Source organism: Mandrillus leucophaeus, unplaced genomic scaffold (genome assembly GCF_000951045.1).
Source record: "Mandrillus leucophaeus isolate KB7577 unplaced genomic scaffold, Mleu.le_1.0 Scaffold916, whole genome shotgun sequence".
Taxonomy (NCBI): domain Eukaryota; kingdom Metazoa; phylum Chordata; class Mammalia; order Primates; family Cercopithecidae; genus Mandrillus; species Mandrillus leucophaeus.
In genome coordinates this window covers 1,438,141-1,450,533 of record NW_012109986.1, presented here as the reverse complement: position 1 = coordinate 1,450,533, position 12,393 = coordinate 1,438,141, and the positions used below count along the sequence as shown (strand labels likewise).

The window sequence follows — 12,393 nt, the reverse complement described above, 5'->3', positions numbered from 1 at the left end:
CTTAGAATAGTCTCCAATCCTACTTTTGTCGAAAGTGTATTTTCTACCTCACTTTCCGTCTCCTATTTACTCTTCAATCCTATTGTGATCTGTTTCTGTCTCTACAATTCCACTGATACAAATGTGGAAAGACAAAGAACTTTTTATGTTATTTGAACTCTATGTGGTAGCGGAACTGTTGTCCACTAACTTTTTATTACAACTGTCTTGTGTTTGGCATTTAAGATGTTTCCTCCTTACTTTTCTGAACATTCTTTCTCATTTATTCCTATTGGATCATATTCCTCTGTTTATGTTCCCTAGCATAATTCCTTGTACTTTTTCTCATTCTATATTGTTTCAGATAACTAGTAGTATACATACAAGATGATGGGCACTAAAAATAAATGAAGAGATGATGGTGGCTTGCAAGGACAGAAGCTGTAAAGTTGGTGAGAGATGGGCAGATTCTGGAGGATTTGCTGACACTCTGGATATTGGGTACAAAAGCAAGCGAGGAGTCAAAGATGATAGCTATGTGAGATGATGTGGAGAAGACCACCGAACACACCAGCTTGAAGTTAAGGGGAGAGGTCTTGGCTGGAGATATAAATTTAAGAGTGATCAATGTATAGAACATATTATATTGGAGAGTATTGTTTGAAAAATCCTTCACTCATTCAGGCACTGAGTACCTACTATATGCTATCAAAATAACCAGGAAAATTAACAAAATCTTCCTGTGGGAAGAACAGAACAGATGATATTAATTTAATTATTCATTCAAGAAACACACCTAAGCATGATGCTACATAAACTCAGAAGTCTGGAGACAGAAAAAACTGGGTTTGAATCCTATCTTTGCTAGTTACTGTGTGGTCTTGGGTAATGTAAGTTTAAAAGTACTCTTTTTAAAACACATAAACTTTTTATGTGTATTAATTTATTTAACCTGTGCAACAACCCTATGACACAGAATTATTATCGCTGTTCTACAGATGACAGGAAAAATTAGAGAGGTTCTATCTGATGACTAAGAAAGCACGCTCTGGAGCCTGGGGCCAGATGGCATAGATGAAAATCTTAACTCTGCTAACTCCTAGCTTTGTAAACTTGGAAGAGTTACCTGAATGCTCTATGTTTCAGATTCTTAACAATGAAATGAAGCCAGACGTTTCTACTTCATAGTGCTGAGAAGATGAAGGTACATACAGTAATATAGATAAAGCACCTAGCAGAATAACTTGCAGATAACAAAAACTCAATGTTAGCCAATTTTACCAATTTGTTCTTTGTCTGGTTTAAAGATGTAAAAACGTTCTTAAAAAAACGACCTGCAACTTTTTTCATCAAGTTCCTAAGACATGTTTTCGAGTGTTTAGCTGACTTTTAGGCAGAAGGTGAAATATAAGAAACAGTAACTTCTTATGTCAGGGTATACAGTTAAGACTAGAATTTATCTAAGGCTGGATTAGGTATCTTGTAACGAGATTCAGGAATCTCCAACTGGTCCTTTGGTCGATAATCAGTCTAGCTGGTGATCTACATTAGTATAGGTATTTCAGTATGTCTAACTAATAAAATGGTACTTGCCCTTAAGGTTTTTGTTATCTAGGCTCTAGAATATGGTAAATATTAAATACTGAAATCAATAGGTAAAAGTAACGATTCTTAACAATAAATTCTACTATAGTTTCTAGACAACAGAAGATCAAATAGGACATAGCTTATAAAACTACTTAGCTGAAGAGGCTCCACTATCTTATTTACTGAGTATAAGGCTTTAATAAAGTTATAGCCTTCTTTTGTTGGCATTTGTGTCTGTCCTCATTCTAGTATGCCCTCAGTAAGCTACCAGATCTTAACCTGCACAACAAAAGTGCCACTCATTGAAACAGTTATAACAGGAAAGGAAAGCAAGTTGATGGGATTTACAGTGTTACAGGCCACTGAATCACTGACTACTTGGTGAGGGCATGTAAAGAAACATCATTTTCAACACTGCTAGGACAGTGAAGCCAGGTTAATGAAACAGCTTTGGAACATGAAAGCTATTCATAAAGTGTTTTTTTAAAACTTCAGATTTCCTTGGGAAACCTAATTAAGAAATAGGAATCTTCCATTAATAATTTTCAATTATTTTACTTGTAGGTTTTATTTCCCAGGGGTACATTTTTTAATAAGCTTTTATTGCTTTATATTTTCTATCCTATTATCTACTTGCAAGTGCCATAAACATTTTGAGATTTAAACAAAAACATAAAATGCTGAAGAACTGGCATTCTTCTCAAGCCTGGGGACTAATAACTAACGTAAAGTTTTACTTTGAAACATGTTTCTCAGCCTTTCGAATACCTAATTTACTTTTGATGTTCATCAAATAAGCATAAAGTAGCTGTATCAACACAATTCTAGGAAAAAATAAGCAGCATAGATTATGATTTGGAGAATTCTTAGGGATCAGAGAAGAGCATAAGAATAAATCACTTAGAGAATTAGCTGTATTCCAGGCTTCATTAGTTCTAATTATCCCCCAAATATGCTCAGCAGAATGCACTTGGGTCAGCTGGGACTGACACACAATAGAGTAGGCAACTTATAAACTCTTCAAAGCACAGAAAGAGTTCATAAAACGACCGCTTGTGCATTTAGATTCATGTGATAACACCTCTTATTGCATAAGCCACCAGATGAAACAGATGGGGTAGCTCTTCACTGGAGAATGTTTCTTTTGTAAACGCACTGGACTTCTTTATTCCCCATTCAAGACACAAACTGCAAGAAAGCCAAATTTCAGGCAGACTGTCTTTGTCTTTTATTGCCTAGATGTCACAGCAGTAATAAATAAAGTAGTAATGAAACATCCTCATTAAAAAAAAAAAAACTTGGCAAATAAAAACATGTGCCTACACTTAAAGAAATTAAAGGCTTTAAAAAACACAGAAAGTTAATACACGTGTTTTTTTTTAACAGCCATACAGAAATAAACACATGTATTTTGTATTTTCAAATTAATTAATATATAATAACATTTTGTATTTTACTACTGATTCTCAAATATGTTCTGAGAATTCTCAGAAAATGTTTTTTCCCAACAATGTATTCATTACTTAAAGGAGGCCTCTTTGCTCTACATTCACCAGTTCACTCTGTGATACTGAATATTCAGTTCTAGGCACTGCACTTGAAGAAAACAACTGAGCAGAATGGGTCTTGAGACTACTTTAGCTTGATTTACAAATTTTCACATTGGCTTCAAATTATTAAAAGTATCACTTTTTAAAAGCATTTACCTCTGCTCATGCTAAATTATTTAGAAACTCTTGTTATTGTCAAAAGGTTAAAATATATAGATCAATATGTTGGTGATTCCTATAATAGTCTACAAGTCCTAGGAGCACATCTATTTGCATTTAAAGTTTATTGGCTTTGCTGTTCATTGATCAAGCATGTGGGAAACCTGTATATTCCATTTGTAGATACAAAATTTATTGACAAAGCAAAATTGATAAATGCCAAAATATATAAAGTATATACTTTATCCCAAATGAGGCTTCTTAGTTACACATTTCGATGAAAAACTAGTATTAGGATTTTAAATATTTGGAAAAAAAACTATACAAAGGCTGTGGAGTATTTAAGTAAATTCAATGTATCCTGAGGTCTTATTAAGTGGATTAGCTACCTTCTATACTTAAGCTGAGCAAAAACATTAAATTCATTAAAGTTAAATTGTTTTGCTCTGAATATTCTATGTGTAGCTTATGAACACATTTTTAGAAAGAACTTATGCCTATTGATTCTTAAAATAATGATGTGTAACTTGTATTATAAGTCAAGTCATGGAAAAAATACCTAAAAATAGCAAGATATGAGTTGGATGATTACAAAAATCATGTACTTAGGACCTCAGTAATAATATATTTAAACAAATAAGATATTTGTTGACATACAGAATTTATCTGCATGGGAATGGAGATGCCCAAAAAGCTAATGTGACCCATGGTTCACTATTATTCTCTACTTTAAATGTACCAATCCATTCTAGGGGTAATAAATTCTAGGCACCGTACTTGAAGAAAATCGTGTACCAGAATGGGTCCTGAACAGTGAGGTGACTTAAAATATGCCAAAGGTATAATGGCTGAAAGACTGGAATATGTTCAACTGGTATCTGAAATGCTGAATTTAAAAAGCATGTATCTGTTAAAGGGAAAAGACTATTCAGAAGGGAAAGTAGGCGCCAAAAGGTGAAAGTTTCAAGGGAAATATTGTGGTTCAATATTAGGAAGAGCTTTCTAACAGTTATAACTGTTGTAAGTACAATTAACTATCTGAGGAGGTAGTAAGTTTCTCATTAATGGAGGTAAAAGTAGAGGTTAGATAACCACCTCTGGCTATGGTTGTTACCATGGCTGGTAGAGAAAATTCAGACAGTTACGAAGAGGTTTCCATTCTATTATCCTCCAGAGTTCTTTCCCGCCCTGACATAAAATGTCTGACTTATGAGGCAGAATTACTTTTTTCCCTGATACTAACTGCATGACCCATTTTAGTAAACTTTTCACTGTTTTAATTTTTGTGTAGAGTGAAATACAAATTGAGTATGAATACTGATTAGTAACTCTAAGTACTAATTCTATATAAGTACAAATAGAATTCTACTAATAAGTACATAAAATACATAGTCTTTATATAATAATATAATCAGATGTATCATCGAAAAAATTTCCTCACATTTTAGTATCTATACCAAAAAATAATTTACTACAGAATAAAAACAACTGGCATTGGCATAGCTTTCTTGGAAATGATTGCACTTAAATTCATGATCAAAGGGAGTTTTCAATGTATCTTGCGCTGAAAAACAATGTTGTGGGTTGTATAGCTCACTGATATTACACAGTAAAACTATGATATGGACAAACCTTTATAAAAGAAAAGTATATAAATATTTCACTCAAGTAATTATTGAAATAATTGCTTCTCCTCATCACATTTATAAAGGTATATCCCATTAATCTTGAGTTTTACAATGAAGTGGGTATGTAGATGAATTAGTCCAATTTGATATTCAGTAAACAGTATATGTCTTTCCTAGTTTCTCCCAATGTGATAGATCAATACATTATCCTCATAAAATTAAAATTCATAACATAAAAAGTATCTCAGTATCTACCTATTTAAAAGTATCCTATAAAGAACTCTATCCTTAAAACTCATCAATTATATTCTTTATGTAAATGCAAGCCTGTAGATTTCTTTTTAGAATAACATTTATATCCTAGTAGCAGTTTCTATGAATTATAGCCGGTTATGGACATATGTAGTCTGGAAACTCTAGTGCTGATGGCAGCCACAGTCAGACAGACCTGGCTCTACAATTACTTGTGTGACTCTGGTAAGACGCAACCTTTCTAAACCTCAGTCTCTTTATTTGTAAATGGGAGCTAATATTTGTTGGGAAGATTAAATACTCATTAAATATTGGTCCCTGTTCCTTATCACCCATCTTTCCCAGCTCAGAATTATGTTAAGTATCAAATGAATTAATGGGTATAAATCCTTTGTAGATTGGAAAGAATGTTGCAATTGTAAAGCATTATCTCATTTAATAGGTAATTTATCCCCATGAATTACATTATGGTTAATGGTGTTCATTATTGTTTTGAATAATCCATGTAAGTATAGGTCCCATAACATGATAAATTTCTATAGAACAAATTAATAACTTAAAAGATCATATTTGAAAATACCCAGAGAAAACAATAATTAGCAACAATTATTCTCTAAATCATTTTGGAATAACTCAGTAAGTTTTAATGATATAACTATTGGCTTGGGACAGGCTAGGCTTGTACAAGCAGTGGGAGAACTGAGGCTTTACCATTCATTCAGGTGAGGAGAAGAACATATTTTCCCTCAAAATTTCATTGGCCTATTTTTTAGACTAAACAATCTGGAGAATTTTCTCAATTACCTATTACCTGGGTTATATGCAGAGTTCAAACACACACTCTAGAGTGGTTGTGAAGTATGTCTTACCCAGAGTTTCTTATTTAAGACTATAACAGCATTCAAGGGTAAAACACTGTAAATCATACAAATACTGGAAAATTTTTAAAGTGTTATTTGATATTATCCTGATTTTTGTTTTTAAAGATACAGATATTGAAACTATCACAGCTGATCATTTCATTCTGACACGAGTTTAAAAGGTTAAGTTACTATCTGAAGAAAGGTAATCTGGTTGCCTTTCACAGCAGCCTGCAAGCTCTGCAATCTGCATAGAGAGGGGCATTTGTCATCATTAGCTGAGCTGTGACAGCTGGCACCCAGGGTGTCCCAGAATCAAGAAGTGGCAGAGACACTCTTGGTTTAGGTTGCCATTAAGTATAGTAGGGTTCTTGAGGATCAAGTATATTTTACGAAAGCTTTGTGATGTAACTAACAGTAGTGAACATATTTGAATTTTCCATAACATGGATAATACAATGATAGCACATAATTAGCAGGTTGCCTCTAGACAACAAGATGCCAGATTATAGTATGAATAAACATCTACTGCCTGCCACTTAGAGAGGCAGAATTCTTTTCAGCACCCTAACAGCTCCAGCAGAGTGGGTTTTCAGGGCTGGGTGATTAATTAAGTATATTGAAGGAAATAGGTTAAAGATGGAGACTATAGTTCTCAGATATATTTTAAATTTGGTTGTAAATAATGCATAACTTCCCAAGAATTAGCTAAACTGCACACACTCAATATAGCACCCATCTTTTTTTCATAATATGAATATGAAAATTAAAGTAATTCATTTAGATGCAGTCTTCCAATTGGCTGAAGTGTATGTAATTGGTAATATGTATTTAAAAATATTCCTTGGCTAAAGTTTAAAATCAAAATCTTCTCACCAAATGGGTGCCACTATGAGTCTGAAACAGTTGTGGTAAGTAAATCTAGAAAAGAAGTTTTAAAACTTTAAAATGTTATAAATATGTCTTTTAGATCTTAATGTAAAACTATTTATCAAAAGAAAGTTTAAATTATGTAGGCTGATCAGACTTTTGAAAATTTAGCATACCACCACCCCTCTAAAGTCATCAATGCTTGGGAACATAATCAATAATACGGGGTTTTATATTATTATGTAAACTAGTTTTCCACAAATAAAACTAATTTTTGTGTTAATGTAAAATCTATGCAAATACATGCAGTCATTTATCAGGAAAGCTGACAAGCATTCCATATTGGAGGGGAAATGAAACTGCCTCAAGAATAGAGGCAATTAATTATTTCTGTATTTTTTCTTCTTCTGTCTTGAGGCACAAAAGTTATCCATCCAGTTAAAACAGCAAATGAAATAAAGAGATTTTTTTTTTATTTAAACACATATGGCTTTTGCCTGCAATACTGATCACCACAAGGTCTACAGATGCCCGTGGCTAAATTGTACACTGGCAGATGCACACAGGGGAAAACTGTGCTAATGCAGCGTGGAGAGCAAAACAAATGAAGAACTGAAATTGCTAGTAAAAAACAAAAAACAAAACATCCCACATTTTTCCCCCTGATGAGTTATACATTTTGTTTATCAAATGCAGGTTAAGGTTGCAAAAAATTTAAACTTAATCGGTTGCAAAAAAGTAAAAAACAATTTTAAATTAGTGAAGGTCTCTCTCTCTCTCTCTCTATATATATATATATACACACACATACATATTAATGTAGGTAAGTATTTTTTTTTCCTATGGACAAAATGGCTAGCAATAAACTTCTCAATTTCATAATTAAAAGCTTATGACATTCAAAGTTGATGTAGTATATGTGACTGAATACATGCTGTTGGAATTTCCAGTGTTATTTAAAAAATCAATTTAGGTACTGTCTCTTCAGGTATTACCAAAACTGTTAAGGGTTATTATGAGACAATCTTGTGGATGTGGATATTACTTCCTGGTGGCAACAAGAATCCAATATTTAGTAGTTGTTTCCTTTTAACAGATTAATACAGAAAATGTATAGAGGCCAATTCAATCTTTTACTATCTTAAACACTGGTGTTATTTGTGTGTGTGTGTCTGTACACAGACTGCATCAGTCTTTTACTGTCTTAAACACTGGTGTTATTTGTGTGTGTGTCTGTACGCAGACTGCATCAATCTTTTACTATCTTAAACACTGGTGTTATTTGTGTGTGTGTGTCTGTATGCAGACTGCATCAGTCTTTTACTATCTTAAACACTGGTGTTATGTGTGTGTGTGTCTGTGCGCAGACTGCATGCATGGACTATTTTGCAAACCATAAAAAGAGTGTATTTCCTAAAGATGGTTTGAGATTATTAAGAAAGCAATAACTTCTTTCTTAATAGGCCTGTAAGCATGCATAACATTAAAATTTCTATTGTAACTGCCAAATAAAAATATAAAACAGAAAGCATTTAAATAATTTGTATATCTTAGGGGAAGAAATAAAAGACTAGTTGTACTATTCCAAGTTGTAAAAAGGCAGAATATTTGAAAAAGCATCATTATCAATGTCTTCACTCCTATAATTTAATACATCTTGGTTCAGAGTATTTGTAACCATCTAAATTTACATAATAATGTATATTTATACAAAATTAGGATAATGTATATTTATACATATGTCCCAAGAATGTGCATATATTAAGTAATATTAGATCTAATAAACTCTTTAGCTTCAATTCCTACCACTCAAAGGGAAGGTTAATTTACTGAAAATGTAAAGTAAAAATATTGAGAAATCTTGACATTTCTTTCTCTAGTGACATAAAGCTAGAAACATTACAAATATGCCTCAAATGTTGCTAACTTATATGAGAAACCCTTTCTTTCTTGCATATTTTGATGTGCAAACTGTGAACCCGATTCATAAATCTAACACATATATTCATGTTAGCCACTAAATATTAGGAGTTTCTTTGAAAAATGAATCTTCTACCAAGTATTAATTAGTCACATACATTAAACAACTTTACATAAAATAAAAATTATAAACATATTGCTTATATATCTGAAATATTATTTTATACTTTGCCTGTGTCAGTGTTTTTTGATTAAAACTTGTCTTTAATTGGAAGCATGATAAAATAGTAAATTCTAGGGGAAATAAATAACGGGTGTTACAGTCTAAAGACCTTTTGATATAAAACTAAAACACTCAGACATTTATACATTAATCATAAAATTTCCATATAAAAATAATGAAATAAGGGCATGAAGAAACATTTTTGTGGTAATATAAATGTTCTACATGTGTGTTAGAGCTTCCATGATGGTATACATTTGTCAGAATTCATAGAATGGCACAACCATATGGAAAAACCATGGAATGCTATTGTATGCAAATTATACATCGACAAACCTAACTTAAAAAAATACATTTCACAGAAAGACAAAGCTATACATTTTATTCCACTAGGTTCCCACTTTTTTTTAAAATCAGGAACACTACATCTTACAAACTATGCTGTTCATGCTTCTAATTTGACTGGGATATTGAGATAATAAAATGGATAAGGATATATGAATATAAAAGTATTAACTATTCATTAGTATTACTTTAGTCTTGATATTCTTGACAAATCATTATCTGAAAAGTGTGCTTTCAAGAAATAGTACATATTGGTGTACTAAAATGTATATTATTACCATAGTGAAAATAATGAAATGTAACTGGAAATATTATATAGGTGTTATATTCTCAGATAGTTATCTCTATACTTATATGTAAAGATATAAAGAAAATTTATATTTATAAACTAATTTCCTTCTTTTTCTATAAACCATTTATTTTACTGCATATAATATACATGATAAAAGGTAATCGTTTTCTATTTGATGTAATTATCCTTTTAAATTATTACTCCAGTTACTGATCATTAAAAAAATAAATCTTAGTTTAGAAGAATTACTTTGCTCATTAAAAAATAAGCTCCAAAACTATAAATTAAAAACAGGAAAGGTTATTTTAGACATGTAATCACTGGAAGTTGATTATCTATGTATCATATTCTAGTCTCAAGGTCATGTTGAATATTTTCAGTGGCTTAATCACATACAGTATGAAACAGTAATGAGAGCAATGCAGTCCTGGATGACCTAGTACAGATGCAGGGATTAACATACACTCATCGAATCTGATTTCCTTGTTTTCTCTAAATGCAATAAAAATATAGCATATTAAGAGTACTAAAAATGTAGCCATATACACAAATATATGTAAATTCATGTATGTAAAATCATACATACATTTGTGTATGTGTTATGGGTTAGGAAATACCTAATTTTCATATATTCATATAGAAAAGAATCATGTGAGCCCATTTATCCTGTCTGAATATTTCTATAATATCACAAGAAGATTATAAGCTGAAATCTAACAAAAAGTTTTTGGTTTCATTAGAAAGATAATAGTAACTTTCTGAAGGGTTTGTGAGAAATTAGACTATTGGAATCCATATTTCCTACATAATACTCAATAAATTAATGACTTGTCCTTAAATGTTTGGAAAAGGTTAGAGATCGCAATTTATGCCGAGCAATAAAAAATTCTTTAGGTTTATAACCTCCTTTCCCCATTTTTTTTTTCAGTTTGCAGATACAACTGAAAACATCCTGTACCTCTGTGTACACATGCAAATGAATGAGGAAACAGAGACAATTATGAAAATAAGCTGGGCTTTAAATTTCTTTTTCTATCAAAAGAAAGGTTTTGGCTAGAGTTATCCAGTATTACTTCAAGTCTGCAAATCAAGCAGTGGTGGTCAATTCTTAGAAGTATACTCCCAACTTCCATTTTTAATCTCAAAGTTACCTTTCTTTTCAAAAACCTATTAATGTCAATATCAAGTTTATTAAGCAACACTGTAGAGAAAAACAGTACTCTTCACTACAAATGTGACTATATGTGAACTAGGGTGATGAAGAAAACTGAGGCAAAGGCCTTCATCAGTCAAGTGAAGAATAAACAATTTTAAAAAATTAACCACAATTCTCAAAATGTTCTAGTTGAAGAAGTGAAATAGGGTCTAAATTGTGCAAACAGCGACCTCAATCCTCTGTTTGACTTTGAAATAAATCTGATATTAAAAGATGAAATAATTACTTTAAGAAATCACTGAAACCTTGAAAGTTTTCAAGCTATTTTTTGTCTCAACTGTTCTTACACCAAGAATCACACAGGAAGAAAGGTATAGATGCCATCAAATTAGATTACCAGAAAAATTCTCTCTATTTTACTTTATTTAATGTGACACATAAAGAAAACCCTGCACAAATATCTGTCTTTAATTTCTCTAGTGTAAAAAAAGAAATATATTGTGTCTGGCAGAATGAAACACTTGAAATAGCCTGGGTGCATTTATAAAAAAAAGAAGGGGGAAGGAAATCAGATGCCTACAATGAGCCTTCAAAGCCACTCCAGCAGTAGGGATAAATAATGTAATAAACTCAACTTCATATTCTTTTTATCTCCCCAGTGTAATAAGCACATATTAAAAAAATAAAACTTTAAATTCATGAATTTAGACTAGCAGCTAGCAGATAATGAAAAAACACCAAACGATATCTATGTAAGCACTTAACATGTATGTGCATATCCTTTAACAGATACCTCTTTTCCAGATGAAAGGTTACAATTGCTGAGATTTATGAACATGCAATTCAAATTTAAATTAGTTTTTTTCTAAAAGAAAAAATTTTGCATTCTTGTATTTCTCAACATAACAGAGTTTTTCTTTAAGCTTAATAATGACACTATTTATGAATTACTTTGTATATCCCATATAAGTAAGCAGGTTTACAGAAGTGGAGATAAGTTATTTAGGAAATAGTACTTGAGGAAAAGTTGTTTTGCTATTGTTATTTCGAACGCTTCGAAGTGTTAAGGATCACAGTGTTTAATTATTTTATATTCACTAATACTACTAACATTTATGATAATGGTGTGCTCTGTCCTTATTATTATTTTTTTTTCTAACTGGTACATTTTAAATCAAGCCTGCCTCATAAACTAAGTAAATGAAATGTAAACGTCATTTTACATAACTGACGTTTTCCATTAAAATAAGCAGCTCAAACTATTATTACATCATGAGATTCTTGAGATGTTTTTTCCTTCAATTAGGCCAGTTTTCCTTAATTATCATTCTATTATTAGGTCATGTCAAAGATGTCTGCATGCATACCACGGAAAATAATTAAGTATTTACATCCTAAAGCATGACACACACACAATTTTATTCTAGTAGCACTAAGATTACATTTTCAACAAAAAATATTGCAAGACTGGTATAACTGGAGTTTTTTAAAAAACTTTTCACATTAATACGTAAATGTATATTAAGCCATCTCGATGTACTGCATAATCATTTGACATAACTAGTTTAATAG

At 31.6% G+C, this 12,393-nt stretch overlaps 1 protein-coding gene across 1 annotated transcript in view; it reads right to left on the bottom strand.

The window, feature by feature from the left end:
• NBEA (neurobeachin) overlaps positions 1–12,393 on the bottom strand; it is a gene marked incomplete at its 3' end in the record, with an annotated part of 753,742 nt that overhangs the window by 174,853 nt on the left and 566,496 nt on the right. The window lies entirely within an intron of this gene.